General features: G+C 40.6%; 1 pseudogene; it reads left to right on the forward strand.

Annotated features, from left to right (window-relative positions):
- The window catches only part of LOC100344611 (RING finger protein 214-like), an 80,225-nt pseudogene extending 71,674 nt beyond the window's left edge, over positions 1-8,551 (forward strand).
- The last annotated feature ends 7,988 nt before the right edge of the window (positions 8,552-16,539 follow it).

A 16,539-nucleotide genomic window follows, 5' to 3' on the forward strand; every position in this document is an offset into this window, starting at 1 on the left:
TGTGGACAGCTTTCCCTTGTTGGAGCATTCACTTCTTTTTAATTCTATCTATTATTATTACCAGACACTTAATCCTATTCATATGAACACTTCAACACTTAAGATGGTATTTTTACCACCCAACTTAAGGGGATTTGGGGTCCCATGGCAAGTTTTTAAGATCTATTTTGAACTTTGGGAGTAAAGGCAGAAATGTTGTCTTACAAGAAGAGAGGAGAGAGGAGGGAGGGGAGAGAGAGAGAGATTACTCATTGGCTTTTGAAAAACTGTTAAAATGTTAATCAGTTTTGTCAAAGGCCAGAAGCCACACCAAAATATTTAGGGGAGTCTCTAGCATCTTCTGTAGTCTCATGCCTTGGTTACCACAGGCATACTCATCTCTTTTTTTTACTTGTTTTTAAAGATTTATTTATTTATTTGAAAGTCAGAGTTACACAGAGAGAGGAGGAGAGGCACAGAGAGAGAGGTCTTCCACCCGCTGGTTCACTCCCCAGCTGGTCACAACAGCTGGAGCTGCACCAATCTGAAGGTGGGAGCCAGGAGCTTCTTCTGGGTCTCCCACGTGGGTGCAAGGACCCAAGGACTTGGGTGATCTTCTACTGCTTTCCCAGTCCAGAGCAGAGAGCTGGTTCGGAAGTGGATCAGCCAAGACTCAAACTAGCGCCCACATGGGATGCCGGCACTGCAGGTGGCAGCTTTACTCACTACACCATAGCGCCAGCCCCAGCATACCCATCTCTTTTGCTTTTTCCACCAATAGTTGTTCCAGTAACATCTGTTTTCCCCATCCTTCTTTGCCCAACATCCATTAATTTACTATAACATTAAACAAGGTTTAAAAAAGGTAATATGCAGTATAATGCAATCTGTTAATTTAAAAGCCCAAAGACTGAAAATCTCATGTTTGTTCCTCCAGAGGAAGAAAAAGATTGATTCTTTACTTCCCCTGACCTTGATTTTTCCCCTCTGTGGTTCAATAGTCAGGACAAAACATTTCACATCCTTGATTTATGTGGCCAGGACTGGGCACTGACAAGGACAGCAGGATGAGGAACCAGCAGGAATCCAGGAAAACTTGTGTTCCATTCCGTGTTGTGGAGGTTCTTTCTTTATAAAGCTCTTGCCTTTGGCATACTTCCTGAACAGTGGAAGAAACATCCTTGCTGCCCCTGTAATGGAACACGTTCATTACTTCTCTTGGTGGGGGGACTTGGCCCTTCCTGACCACATAATACATTGGAGCTATCGGAAGACAGAGCCTTCACTTGTCACAACAAGTCTGGTGGTGTTACTGGAGATTGGCTGCTCTGGGCTGCCTGACTTCACACAGGAAAAGATTCCCACATGAGACAGAGAGTAGTGGTAAGCAAGGTAGCCAAGTTTTATTTAAAAAGTAACCAGACAGAAACTTCCACACCTGACAGACCAGGTGGGCATCTCAGAAGAGACTGAGAACCCAGTCCACATTTAGACTGCACGTTTTATGGATAAGAGTATGGGTCCGCCATTTCTTCTCCCCTCCTCCCTTCTCTGGGAAAGTGTGGATGTGCATGACTTTTTATACCCATGGCCTAAATTTGCCTCCCCTCCATTTCCATCTCATATGGCATGGCCGGTTCAATAGACACATCCAATTAAATCTTTCCCACCCATGTCACAGCTCCCAGGGAAGATTATCAATTCCTTTTCTCTAGTGTTTAACATTTTAAACCTAAATTGTATTTATACAGATGGCTTATATGCCATTAAAGAGTTTGTCCCTAAGGACAACATTTGTGTCTAATTCTTTTCCTTTTCTTTTTTAAAAATTGTCATAAAATATACATAACATGAAACTTACCATTTTATTCATTTTAATTGTACATTCAGTCCAGTCACATTGTTGTGCAACTGTTGTTACTGTCCATCTCCAGAACACATTTGTCATCCCAGACTGAACCTCTCTATACCCTTGAAACAGTAATTCAATTCCCCATTGCTCCCTTGCCTCCATCCCTTAGCAACCACTATTCTACCTTCCACCTCTATGAATTTGACTACTCTAAGTACCTCATGTAAGTGGTATCATTCAATAGTTGTCTTTTTGTTTCTAGTTTATTTCATGAAGCATGATGTATGTTGCAGCATGTGCCAGAATGTATTTCTTTTTAAAAACTGGGTAATATTCCACATACTACATTTTCGAAAATATTTATTTATTTAAAGAGAGTTACACAGAGAGAAGTAGAGACAGAGAAAGATCTTTCATCTGCTAGTTCATTCCCCAAATGGCCACAATGGCCTGGGCTGAGCCAGGCCAAAGCCAGGAGCTTCATCTGGGTCTCTGATGTGGGTGCAGTGGTCCAAGTACTTGGGCCATCCCCCACTGCTTTTCCAGGTGCATTAGCAGGGAGTTGGATGGGAAATGGAACAACCGGGACTCAAACCTGTGTGTATATGGGATGCCAGCATCATAGGTAGCAACTTAAACTGCTACAACGCAATGTCACAATGCCACAATGCCAGCCCCCTATATACTACATTTTGTTTGCCCATTCATCTGTTGATGGAGCATGTCTTTTTAAGTGCTTACAATGCCTGTACCCAATAGACAATCTTTATAGATTGCTAAGTCTCTTCTTTTCTGCAGGACATAGGTTATCCAGGAAATGAGGAGTATAGGCTCTGACACTTTGTAACAAGGTGTTATAACCAGGAAACACTGGAGTTTGAATGCTTCATGTGAATGGAATTAGGAGACACCTTTGTTGCGCCATATGTGTTTGCAATAAATGATTTGCATTCAGACTCTATTGTTGGGTCCCTTGGTTGCAAGAAACTCTACCTAATTTAAGCAGAAAATAAATGTATTGGACTGATAGAAAGTTGTTCATAGTACAGATGGAGAACCAAGCTTACATAACAGCGTGAATAAGCAGCTTCAAGGATGGGGAACAAGAGCTATTCAACAGCCTTCTTGCAGACACAACTGAAATAACTGAGCTTCAGCCATTTTTCCACCCTCGGGTACATCTTAGCAAGATTAACATTTGGCTTAGCTTTGGGTTATGTACCCAACCCTTTGGCAGTGGTACATCTGGGCAGCAGATAATGGGGAAGAGCTAATTCTGCATATTAAAATTAAAAAGTTGAGAAATCAACCCCCAAAACAGCAACTTATTCCATGAGCTTAAGAGCCTATTTCATTTAACCTGTGATCACCATTCAGGTGGTCTCACAGACTGAAATGACCTTGAGGCCAGAAAGTAGAGAGAAATAAAATAGATTCTCAAAACTTAGAAGGATTGAATAAGGAATGCATAATGGTGCACAGATACAAAAACAAAGCCTGCCTTTGGAAAGTTAAGTGTGATTCCAGATACCAGTCTAACAGAATTTGTGTGCCCTAGGGGAGGGTAGAATTTTCTGTTGGCAGCCTTGCTCACTGGTGTTAATAATGGAGACAGTGGGGGCCAGCGCTGTGGCGTAGTGGGTAAATCCACCACCTGCAGTGCGGGCATCCCATATGGGCACTGGTTCAAGTCCTGGCTTCTCCACTTATGATCCAGCTCTCTACTATGGCCTGGGAAAGCAATAGAAGATGGCCCAAGTCCTTGCATCCCTGCACCCATGTGGGAGACCCAGAAGAAGCTCCTGGCTCCTGGGCTCCTGGCTTTGGATTGGCTCAGCTCCGGCCATTTTGACCAACTGGGGAATGAACCAAAAATAATGGAGAGAGTGTCCTCACTTTGCAGGAGCAGTGATAAGGATCTCCAGCAGTGTGGCACATTGTATTTCAGCTTCACCAACATAAAGTGTAGATTTCTGGTTTCAGTCTAAGAGGAGACCTTTTTGGGCTTAGTTGGGGCCCGCATCTGTAGATTCTAGGCTCTGCTAAGTGATATATGACTGCTGACAACCACCATGAACTTGTCAACAACTGCCAACATTTGTGATAACTATCAGAAGAATTTGAGGTATCTCAAATCATGTATTGGCTAATAATTACCTATGTTGGTTATATAGACAACAGATAGGTGAGACCTGACAGAGCTGCCAAGATTTGGACACTTACAATACAGCCTCACTATAATACGACTGATACCACCTGAAGAAAGTAGACTATGATTCTATGAATCTTCAAATGTACAAAAACATTTCTCATAATAATAAAGGGTTTTAGTATGGGGGATAGAGTTTATTAACAGTCAATATCTAGAAGAAAGTGAAAAAAGGAAAGCACTGTTAATTCCATTCTTCCCTTTCTAGGGCAATGTGTTAAAAAAAGAGTCACATATTCCCTCCTCTATACTGGGAAAGAACATGCCGATTTTGCTTCAAACTGTGTGATATACACTATCTGACGCTTTCCTAGTTGATTTATTTGTTTTCTTCTTTATCTCATCTTGCTAAAAGGCAAACTAGTGGAACAGGTCCCCCCCCCACCCCCGACACTGTTGTTCACTGTTGTATCCCAACCCAAGGCTAGTATCTGGTACATGTGAAGCACTCAATAAAAATTTGTTAGATGAATGAATAAATGAAGATAGTGGATTTTGAATGCTTGAAATATTTAACAAACATAAATACATACTTGATGAGTGGCCAAACTCTATCCTTCAAATTCAAAGTGGTGAGGTTTCTTGAGGAGTGGGGGTACATTGAAGTTTACAAGCATCATTTTGTTAGAAAATCTTACATTTCTGACAGTTTTGTTGCTGGTGTGTGTGTTTTTTTTTTTTTTTATTTTTCAGTATCTGATGTTTCCTTAGTGAATCACATAATCTGAACTTCAGAGAACTAGGTCCTCTGAAGCATGAATCACTCTCAGCCTGACGAACTTTAATTAAATTCGTGTGTCTCTTGTTCCCACAAGGGCATTTAATGATTTTTTAGAACATTAACAAGAATTAGCCGTGTATTAAATTTCTTCGTATTCTCCATAGCATCTTGCATAGTGTTGTGTGTAGAAAAATCAATCAGTGGACAGTTGTAGAACGAATGAAGAAAATAATTGAACCAACCCTAGCACCTGTGAATTTAAATTGTTGTCTTAAGAGAGTTGAAATAAATAGATAAGCATGAATCTGATCTAACAGTAGCTCCCATTTGCTCTGGAGAATTGAACTGAGATTCATAATAATATGACTTATGTGTAGTTTAATTTTCCTCCTTCTTTCTTTCTTTCCTCTTCATTGTTCTCTTTTTTCCTTTTTTCTTTTTTTCCTGCCTTCTTCCTCCCTCCCTTTTTTTTTTGAAGATTTATATATTTACTTGATAGGTACAGTTAGAGGTAGAGAGAGAAGGAGAAACAGAGAGAGAGAAATCTTCTATCTGCAGGTTCACTCTCCAAATAGCTGCAATAGCTCGGCCTGCATCAGGCTGAAGCCAGATCCAGGAGCTTCATCTCGGTCTCCCAAGTGGGTGGCAGTGCCCAAGTACATGGGCCATCTGCTGCTGCCTTCCAGGAGCATTAGCAAGGAGCTTGATCAGAAGTGGAGGAGCCAAGACTCGAATCAGCACCCATATGGAATATTGGCACTGCAGGCCACCGCTTAACCCATTGTGCCACAGCACCAGTCCCTTTTTTTTCTTTTAAACGAACAGATCTTCCAGAGTTTTATGAGGGCTGCGATGGTTTCCGTAGTACAGGTTTGAAGAGAAACAGTTTGTAAACATTTTTGAGTAATATTCTTTTTTAGAATAAATATAAATAAATAAAATCACAGCAATCATTTTGGAACATTTAATGATTTCATTAAATAACTGGATCAACTACCTTAAGGGAGAAAAAACAAGATCATCCTTCTAACTAAACAACAGAATTCTTCACATCAAGAAGACTATCTGGGGCACAGAAGAAAAACAATGAGCCCCATAGAAAAGAGAAAAGAAAAAACAATGGGATTGGAGTGGAAAGCCAAGCACCTGTTGTTTTAATGCTTTTTATAACAAGAGAGAGAATAAAGCTAAAGATTGATTAAACATATCAAATGAACAAGGAAAGCAATAAAAATAGCAATAGCATATATATATTTTTAAATTAGTCTTAATTAGATTGAAAATCAATCTTGAAATATACATTCTTCCAAGCTGGGACTTTGAGGATGAACTAGTTCAAGGGAGGCAGAATCCACAGAAGCATATAGCTTTGGGTAAAGGCAATGAGAAAACAATGGTTGAAAACAGATTATATTATGACACTTATTTATCATTTAAAAGTGCTAGGGCTGTGGCACAGTAGGTTAATCCTCCACTTGCTGCACCAGCATCCCATATGTACACAGGTTCTAGTCCTGGCTGCTCCTTTTTCGATCCAGCTCTCTGCTATGGCCTGGGAAAGCAGTAGAAGATGGCCTGAGCACGTGGGCCCCTGCACCTGTGTGGGAGACCTGGAGGAAGCTCCTGGCTCCTGGCTTCAGATCAGCTCAGCTCCTGCCTCTTGAAGCTGACAATGACTCCTGGCTAGTACCCAGGAAAGAAATGGTGCCCTCAGGGCCGGCACTGTGTCGTAGTGGACTAAGTATCTGCCTGCGGCGCCAGAATCCCATATGGGCGCAAGTTCGAGTCCCAGCTGCTCCACTTCAGATCCAGCTCTCTACTGTGGCCTGGGAAAGCAGTAGAAGATGGCCCAGGTCCTTGGGCCCCTGCACCCATGTGGAAGACCCTGAAGAAACTCCTGGCTCCTGGTTTCAGATTGGTACAGCTCCGGCTGTTGTGGCCAACTGGGGAGTGAACCAGCAGATGGAAGACCTCTCTCTCTCTGGCTTTCTGCCTCTCTTTCTCTCTGTGTGTAATTCTGACTTTCAAATAAACAAATAAAGCTTAAAAAAAGAAAACCTATAGAGATTTAAAACTTGAAGGCCATATATATATATATATATATATATTTATTTATTTATCTCAGTGAAGTGAAAGAGGATTGGAGAAGACAGTTGCAGGCAAATGGATTGGCATGTGCAAAGGTGCAAAGCTTGCAAAGGTCCTGGGCAGGGGGAAACATGGAAGTATGAGGATTAAAAACAAGCCAGTTTTTATTGTAATGAGTGACTTGAAGAGATAGAGAACCATGGTAAAAAAAAAAAAGTGGTCTTGTTTCTGAAACAGTGGTGATTCTCACATTTTTGGCCTTAAAATCCTTTCATGGTCTTACAAATTATCAAAAGTTCTCACTTTTGTGTTTATATATGTGATGTCTATCAATATTTACTGTAGGCTCTAGATAAGCAGAGGCAAGTGGAAAATTAGCTCCAAGTGCAGTTAAAGAAACTCCAGAAGAGGAGAGAGGAAGAAATGAAGAATCGTCAGGAGATACGAAAGGCCATTCGAGATGTGACAACATGGCAAGAAGGAACAAAGAAGATACAGAAAAGAAAGAGTTTTTTACAGAAGAATCAGGACCTGAAAGCCAAAATTGAGAAGTTTTTTGAGAAAGGCTGAAGAGAAGTGTGGGAAATGGAACTGGATAGACTCAACAATCAGGATGGTGAAATAAATCAGAACATTATGGAAGAGAAAGAACAGGCCTGGAAGGCAGTGATCTGATCACTAGAGAGCTGGCGAGTGTTGCTGGTATTGAAAATAGCAGAAGCCAAAAAGGAGGCAGAACTGCCTCACCTCACCACCACCACCACCACCACCACCACCACCACCACCGCTGCAGATAGTTCATTCCAAACAAGAGTGGGAGACAAGACTGGCATTTGGATAATGAAGAAGAATGTTCGAGATCAGTTTAATAGTCATATCCAGTTAGTGAGCAATGGAGCCAAACTGAGCAGGCTTCCTCAAATCCCTACTCCCCCTCTGCCTCCACCACTAACAGAGACAGACTTCATGCTTCAGGTGTTTCAGCCCAATCCCTCTTTGGCTCCTCAGATGCCTTTTTTCCAATTGGCAGGTCACAATGCCCAAGGTTATGTCAACTGAAGATCTCCCATTCCTTGTCTTTCACAATCCTGAACCCTACCCTTTTCCAGCCCAACCAACCTTCCCTACTCCTTCCTGGCTCCCATGGAAGAAATAGCTCTGCATGCCCACTATCACCCCCATCTCACGTCCCACAGGCTTGGGCAGTGCTAAGGCTTCCTCTAAATCCCCCAGGTCCCAACTAGTAGACAAACTACAGAAGATCCTGGAAAAGTTGCTGACTCAGTTTCTGTAGTGCAATAAGGCCCAGATGACCAATATTCTTCAGCAAAACAAGTCAGCACATACCACCATGGCAGACCTGACCATACAAGAACTGATCCAGTTGGTAGCTACACAGCTGGCAAAACATGAGCGGGTAGCAGCAAGTACTCAGTCATGTGGTTGGATCTGGGCCTTGTACCCTGCTCCACCGGCCCAAATCAGTAGCCCAATGTTCTTGCCTTCTGCCCAAGTTTCATATCTGGGAAGGCCTTCACATGCACCAGCCAGTTGTAAGCTGTGTCTGATGTGCCAGAAACTTGTCCAGTTCAGTGAGCTGCACCCAATGATACGCACCCATGTGCTGTACAAAGAGTATGTCAAATTCTGGGCCCCAACCAACACAAATGACACTTGTCCCTTTTGCTCAACTCTGAAATGATGGACCTGACTGCGAAGAAAGAAGAGGAGAAACTGATGTGAACAGGAAGTACAGGTTCAAGATTTCTCGAATTCTATATTTATACAGTATGATATACTTGTACTATGTACATTTTTATTAAATAGGTAATATGCATATAGAAAGCCTGTATTTAAATGTTCATAAATGAAAGTATGCATATTAATGTAGAAACAATCTCCCCCTTCACCTTGCATTTCTTTGGGGGGATGCAGACTTTATGGAAGATACTTAGTTTGGCCTCAAAATTATGATCTCACTACCTATGGCTGTGTTCAAATACAATATAAAAGCTATCTAGAAAAAATAAATCTAGAAAATGTTTAAAAATATTTACTTAGAAGATGGTGGAATAGTGAGGGTGCGCACTGATAGTCCGGGAAAAGATAGTTTAATAAAAGTGGAGTTACTGTAGTCTCAGGAAAAGGCTCGGGAAAAAATTACAGAGGAAACTCTTCTGGATCTAGTGGTGTGACACGGAGAGCAAGGATGCCCATGGCGTGGAAGCCAAGCCACGGAAGCCGAGCCTCGGAGTCTGCTTGCCAGCGCTGGAAGGGGAGGTGAGACAAAAACCTCGGTAACCCGAGACATTGGCAGGGAAAGGAACAAAGAGCCTAGAGGGAACGAGGCTTGAAGCCCTGCTGGGGAAAGTTCACCAGGCTGACTGGAGGAGAGAAAAAAAAATGAATAAATAAGGGGAACTGGCACGGACACTAGCCTCTCTCTCCACGCACCTTACAAAGCCGAGCAAGACAAAGAGCAGGTGCCATTTTGGACATACTTAAGTGGTGCCTGCCATCAGCCAAGCAGAAAAACCTGACTCTCGTGGGGAGAAATAACTGGAGGTTAGAACCTAGTGAAAGTGTGGAGCTACCGAACTGAGACTGTGAAAATCTAAGGGTGGGTGAGAGAACTCACCGAGTACACAAACTCAGTAACCTTGGCAACCTGGTGAGAGACTGCTGAGAAATTTGAGACCACACTGAGGGCTGCATAGAACCTTTGTCTGGTCCTTGGGGTAGAGCAGACTAATACCCATAGGGGACACATTTCATACATCAACTGCCCTCAATTCCACTCAGCTGTGCGGAATTACTTCCCTTCTGAGTCAAAAAGGAGAGAGAGAGTGAGCGAGTGAGAGAACAAACTGGGTGAGTCACCTTTGGCACACCCTTAACCCTGAAGAACCAAACAGAGCTCTCTGGCCACACCCATCACAGCCTCTAAGGATCCATCAAAAGCAGACAGTCCACTTAATCTAGAGTCATAGTATAACGAGAAAAAACACCACAGCAAAGAAACTAAAGAATATCTCCACAATGCCAAACAAACACAGAAACCGAGGTAACAAGAACAAGGAAGACACTATGACACCCCCAAATGATAAAGACACCCCAATTCAAGATTATGAAGATGACGAGATAGAAGAAATGCAAGAAGCAGATCTCAAAAAATTGATAAGAACATTAGGAAGTTTTCAAAAACAAATTCTTGAACTACAGAAATCCTTACTGGACAAGATAGAAAATCTCTCTGGTGAAAATGAAATATTAAGGAGGAATCAAAATGAAACGAAACAACTAGTAGAACATGAAAATGTGATAGTGACGAGAAATCATAATGAAATGAAGAATTCAATAGATCAAATGACAAACACATTAGAGAGCCTTAAAAACAGAATGGGTGAAGCAGAAGAGAGAATATCGGACTTAGAAGACAGAGAACAGGAAAGTATACAGTCAAACCAAAGAAAAGAAGAGGAAATTAGGAATCCAAAAAATATTGTCGGGAATCTACAGGATACTATTAAAAAACCCAATATTCGGGTTCTGGGAGTTCCTGAAGGCATGGAGAGGGAGAAAGGATTAGAAGGCTTTTTCAGTGAGATACTAGCAGAAAATTTCCCAGGTTTGGAGAAGGACAGAGACGTCCTAGTATAGGAAGCTCATAGAACCCCTAATAAACATGACCAAAAGAGATCCTCACCACGACACGTTGTAATTAAACTCACCACAGTGAAACAGAAAGAAAAGATCCTAAAATGTGCAAGAGAGAAACGTCAGATTACTCTCAGAGGAGCTCCAATTAGACTCACAGCAGACTTCTCATCAGAAACCCTACAAGCTAGAAGGGAATGGCGAGACATAGCCCAGGTACTAAGAGAGAACAACTGCCAGCCCAGAATATTATATCCTGCAAAGCTCTCATTTATGAATGAAGGTGAAATAAAGACCTTTCATAGCAAACAGAAATTGAAAGAATTTGTTGACACTCGTCCAGCCCTGCAAAAGATGCTTAAAGATGTGCTGCACACAGAAACACAGAAACACGGCCATCAATATGAAAGAACGTAAAGGAAAAAAACCTACCAGTAAAAGATCATAGGAAGCTTAAAGCATATAGTAGAAAATATCTTTGGGAAAATGGCAGGGCAAAGTCACTGCTTATCAATAGTCACATTGAACATTAATGGACTTAATTCTCCAGTTAAAAGGCACAGACTGGCTGAATGGATTAAGGAACAAAACCCATCTATTTGCTGCCTACAAGGAACACATCTTTCCAACAAAGATGCATGCAGACTGAAAGTGAAAGGCTGGAAAAAGATATACCATGCCAACAGAAAAGAAAAAAAAAAGCAGGTGTAACGATATTAATATCAGACAAAATAAAGTTTAACACAAAAACTGTTAAGAGAGACAAAGAGGAGCACTATATAATGATTAAGGGTTCAATTCAACAGGAAGATATAACAATTATCAATGTATACACACCTAATTACAGGGCACCGGTTTATTTAAAAGGTATGTTAAGGGACATAAATGGAGACTTAGATTCCAATACAATAGTACTGGGGGACTTCAATACTCCACTCTCAGAAATAGACAGATCAACCGTACAGAAGATCAACAAGGAAATAGCAGATTTAATCGACACTATTGCCCAAATGGATCTAATAGATATCTACAGAACTTTCAATCCTACATTTAAAGATTTTACATTCTTCTCAGCAGTGCATGGAACGTTCTCTAGGATTGACCACATACAAGGCCATAAAGCAAGTCTCAGCAAACTCAAGAGAATTAGAATCATACGATGCAGCTTCTCAGACCATAAAGGAATGAAGGTGGAAATTAGCAACCCAGGAATCCCTAGAGCATATAAAAAACACATGGAGATTGAACAACATGCTCCTAAATGAACACTGGGTCATAGAAGCCACTATGGAAGTCAGTCTGGAGATTCCTCAGAAACCTGAATATAACCCTATCATACAACCCAGCCATCCCACTCCTTGGAATTTACCCAAAGGAAGTTAAATTGGCAAACAAAAAAGCTGTCTGCACATTAATTTTTATTGCGGCTCAATTCAGAATAGCTAAAATCTGGAATCAACCTAAATGCCCATCAACAGTAGACTGGATAAAGAAATTATGGGACATATACTCTATAGAATACTATACAGCAGTAAAAAACAATGAAATCCGGTCATTTGCAACAAAATGGAGGAATCTGGAAAACATCATGCTGAGTGAAATAAGCCAGTCCCAAAGGGACAAATATCATATGTTCTCCCTGATCGGTGGTGACTAACCGTGCACCAAAAAGGAAACCTGTTGAACTGAAATGGACACTATGAGAAATGGTGACTTGATCAGCCCTTGCCCTGACTGTTGATGAACAACTTAATACTTTATCCCTCCTAGTATTTTTGTTTGTTTGTTCTACTTAATACTATTGGTTGAATTCTGTAATTAATACACAGTTATTCTTAAGTGTGGAAACTAAACTGAAAGTGATCCCTGTTAAATATAAGAGTGGGAATAAGAGAGGGAGGAGATGTACAGTTCGGCACATGCTCAATCGGGCTTGCCCGAAACGGCAGAGTTAGAAACATACCAGGGGATTCCAATTCAATCCCATCAAGGTGGCATGTACCAATGCCATCTCACTAGTCCCAGTGATCAATTTCTGTTCACAATTGATCATAATGATAGGACTAAGAACCAAAGGGATCACATAAACAAGAATAGTGTCTGCAAATACTAGCTGATAGAATCAAAAAGGGATAGAATGATCCAACATGGGAAGTGAGATACACAGCAGACCAATAGAATGGCAGATTCCTAAACAGCACTCTGGCCTCAGAATCAGCCCTTAAGGCATGCGGGTCCGGCTGAAAAGCCCATGAGAGTATTTCAGGCATGGAAAGCCAAGATACTCCGGAAAAAAAAAAAAAAAAACCCTAAATGAAAGATCTCCGCGAGTGAGATCCCAGTGGAAAGAACGGGTCATCAAAGGAGGTACCTTTCTCTGAAGGAAGGAGAGAACTTCCACTTTGACCATGGCCTTGTCTAAAAATGATCAGAGTCAGTGAACTCAGGGGGCTTCCATAGCCTTGGCAGCTCATGACAAGAGCCTAGGGTGATTACTGAGGCCATAAACAAGAGTGTCAATTTGTTAAGTCAACAACAGGAGTCACTGTGCACTTACTCCTCATGTAGGATCTTTGTCCTTAGTGTGATGTACATTGAGATTTAATGCTATAACTAGTACTCAAACAGTATTTTTCACTTTATGTTTCTGTGTGGGAGCAAACTGTTGAAATCTTTACTTAATGTATGCTAAACTGATCTTCTGTATATAAAGAGAATCAAAAAATGAATCTTGATGTGAGTGGAAGGGGAGAGGGAGTGGGAATGGGGAGGGTTGCTGGTGGGAGGGACGTTATGGGGGGGAAGCCATTGTAATCCATAAGCTGTACTTTGGAAATTTATATTCACTAAATAAAAGTTTAAAAAAAAATGTAGTAACGAACAGAGCTTGGAGTTGAACCTAAAGCTATAACTATTTCACTATCAACAAAGCATTTCAAACTTACTACTATATAATACTAAACACAACAAAGAAGACACTGGATCCATTAATCTCCATTCTCTCTCAGCTTTTCCTGGAACAATTGAATGGAGCTAAGGAGTAAAGATAATGAGATTTTTATATCTTCTACTTTGCTGGAAAATACAGGATAGTTTTATGAAGAATAATTGGTTTTGCAATTTCTTGGTCCATGAATAACTGAATGTGAGTAGGATGTGAAAAGCAGTACTTATGTACTACTTATACATTGGCTTAAAATATTTAGAGATTTAGGATGTTCTAGAATATGTACAAAATCTAGATAGCTAGTTCTTTGACACAGCAGAAAACCAAAAACAGCTTATTTCCCAAACACTCAATATATTTCCTAAACTTTCTGGTACATTTTAACTGGTTTGATTTAATTTATTTAATTGATTTGAGATAATGGAAGAATAACATAGACTTTCAATAAATATTTTATTTTTCCTAATATTACTCAGTTTAATAGAGAGGGAGGAAGTAAGAAACTGCCTTACAATTTGTTAACATTTCAAAGTCAAAAGGTTTAAAATTCTAAAGAGAATGTGAAACAAGTGTTTGTATCGTATTTGTTTGCAATGCAGACATGGTCAGTATGGATTTGATTCTTTTTCAAGTTAATTTTTTTAAAAAAATAAAAATTGCTACATTAGTAAAAAAATAAAAAAGAAATCATATCAACAAACTTTCTAAATGCATATTTTAAAATTCACTGGTCCAGGCGGGAACCGCGGCTCACTGGGCTAATCCTCCACCTAGTGGCGCTGGCACACGGGGTTCTAGTCCCGGTCGGGGCACCGGATTCTGTCCCAGTTGCCCCTCTTCCAGGCCAGCTCTCTGCTGTGGCCAGGGAGTGCAGTGGAGGATGGCCCAAGTGCTTGGGCCCTGCACCCCATGGGAGACCAGGAGAAGCACCTGGCTCTTGCCATCGGATCAGCGCGGTGCGCCGGCCGCAGTGCGCCAGCCATGGCGGCCATTGGAGGGTGAACCAACGGCAAAGGAAGACCTTTCTCTCTGTCTCTCTCTCTCACTGTCCACTCTGCCTGTCAAAAAAAAAAAAAAATTCATTGGTCCATCTTGCACTTAGAATCGATCTTTTACCCAGACGTGATTTTTTAATATCTTTTCTTGGTCATCTGAGAAATACTGGTACAGTGAGTAATGCAAATCTTCCCGATGTTGATACATTATATTATGCAACATCAAACATTCACATCCATTAAGCTCATCTCTACTTCGAAACGATAGCATTTCTGGAGATAGTATTTTAGTTGGAAGTTTTTTTCATCCTTCAGTACTTTGAATAAATCATCCCATTCTGTTCTATCCTATATGATTTCTCGTGAAAAGTGTGCTTTTATTCCAATGGATTTTCCTTTATAAGTCACTTGTTTTTCTCTCACTTTCTTTAGAATTCTCACCTTGTCTTAAATTTTAGAAAATTTGACTCTAACATGCCTTGGACAAGGTCTTTTTTGATTGGGTGTTTCTGAGGTCCTTGAGCTTCCCATATCTAGATGTCCATAAGTTTCAAATATGTATAATTATTATTAGTAAAAACTTCAATGTCAAAGAAAATATTTACAGCAGATATTATTTTTCTTAATATTTAGTATTATATGCCTGTATCATTTAAATTTTAATTATTATTTTTGGCAATTACTGTGAGATATGTACTCCTCACTATGGTACATAAGCATATTTTAAGAAAATTTCTTTATTAAGTAGGGTAGTGAAATGTATTGAAAGTCTTTCTAGCATGTAATAAAGTCATTAGTTCTATTAATATAATATATTGATATTTATACAAATATTAAATCATCTTTAGGGGCTGGCGCTGTGGCATAGTGGGTAAAGCTGCCACCTGCAGTGCCGGCATCCCAAATGGGCGCCAGTTCGAGTCTGGGCTGCTGCGTTTCTGATCAGCTCTCTGCTATGGCCTGGGAAAGCAGTGGAAGATGGCCCAGGTTCTTGGGCCCCTGCACCTGTGTGGGAGACCCAGAAGAAGATCCTGTTTCCTGGCTTCAGATCGGCCCAGCTCCGGTCATTGCGGCCATTTGGTGAGTGAGCCAAAGGATGGAAGACCTCTCTCTCTCTCTCTCCCTGCCTCTGCCTCTGTAACTCTGCCTTTCAAATACAAATAAATAAATATTTTTAAAAATCATCATTATGTTCTTGAGCTAAAGAAATATTTGACTATTATGAATGATTCTTTTAAAGGATTGCTTAATTTTAAATGCTAACATTTTATTTAGGAATTTAGCACCTACACTTGTATATGGGATTTGTTTATACCAGAATTTCTAATATTCAGTATCACAGAACTCTTGTTCTTGAAGGTATTTGCCAAAAACAAGGTTCTGTATTTAGATGTTGTAAATGCTGCTTTATCAAATCTCAGAATATATTGTAATAATACATTCATATATGAAAATTTTAAAATCCTCCACCGAAGAATTCACTTGTTTTTTCTTTTCAATTTTACTTGTTTCTCCGGTTTATTGTTTCAACATAGCTCTTTTCTCTAAAATACTCATGTGTGTGCGTATGCATGTGTGCGTGTGTGCGTGTGTGCGTGTGTGTGTGTGTGTGTGTGTGTAGCAGGCAGAATTATGGTTACCATTATCTTTGTGCTCTGGTGTCATGCCTGTGAATATGATAAATGGCATAGCAAAGGGACTTTGTGGATACAATTGAGTTAAGTTGGCCAGTTAAGGAAATTGGTCTTTATTATACAGATATGCCCAATGTAATCACATGAACTCTTAGAGGCAAAGGCTACTCCTGGTTACCAGCCAAGATGAAGTCAAAGACATGTGGGAAAAGTGGAAATTGCTGACTCAACGCATCACTACTGGTTTTGATGATGGAGTGGATCACATGTCAATAGATACGTGAGGCCTCAGGAAACTGAGAACGATCCTGACCAAGGACAGGAAGAATTCTACATGGAATTCAATTCTGCTAAAGGCCTGAGTGCCTCTGGAGACAGATTCTCCAAGACAACCAATTAAAAGTCCAGGTTAACCAGCATTTTGATTCCATCCTTGTGTGAGACCATTGGCAGACTA

The sequence above is a fragment of the Oryctolagus cuniculus genome, chromosome X (assembly GCF_051225735.1).
Source record: "Oryctolagus cuniculus isolate XC-2025 breed Fujian yellow rabbit chromosome X, ASM5122573v1, whole genome shotgun sequence".
Classification (NCBI taxonomy): domain Eukaryota; kingdom Metazoa; phylum Chordata; class Mammalia; order Lagomorpha; family Leporidae; genus Oryctolagus; species Oryctolagus cuniculus.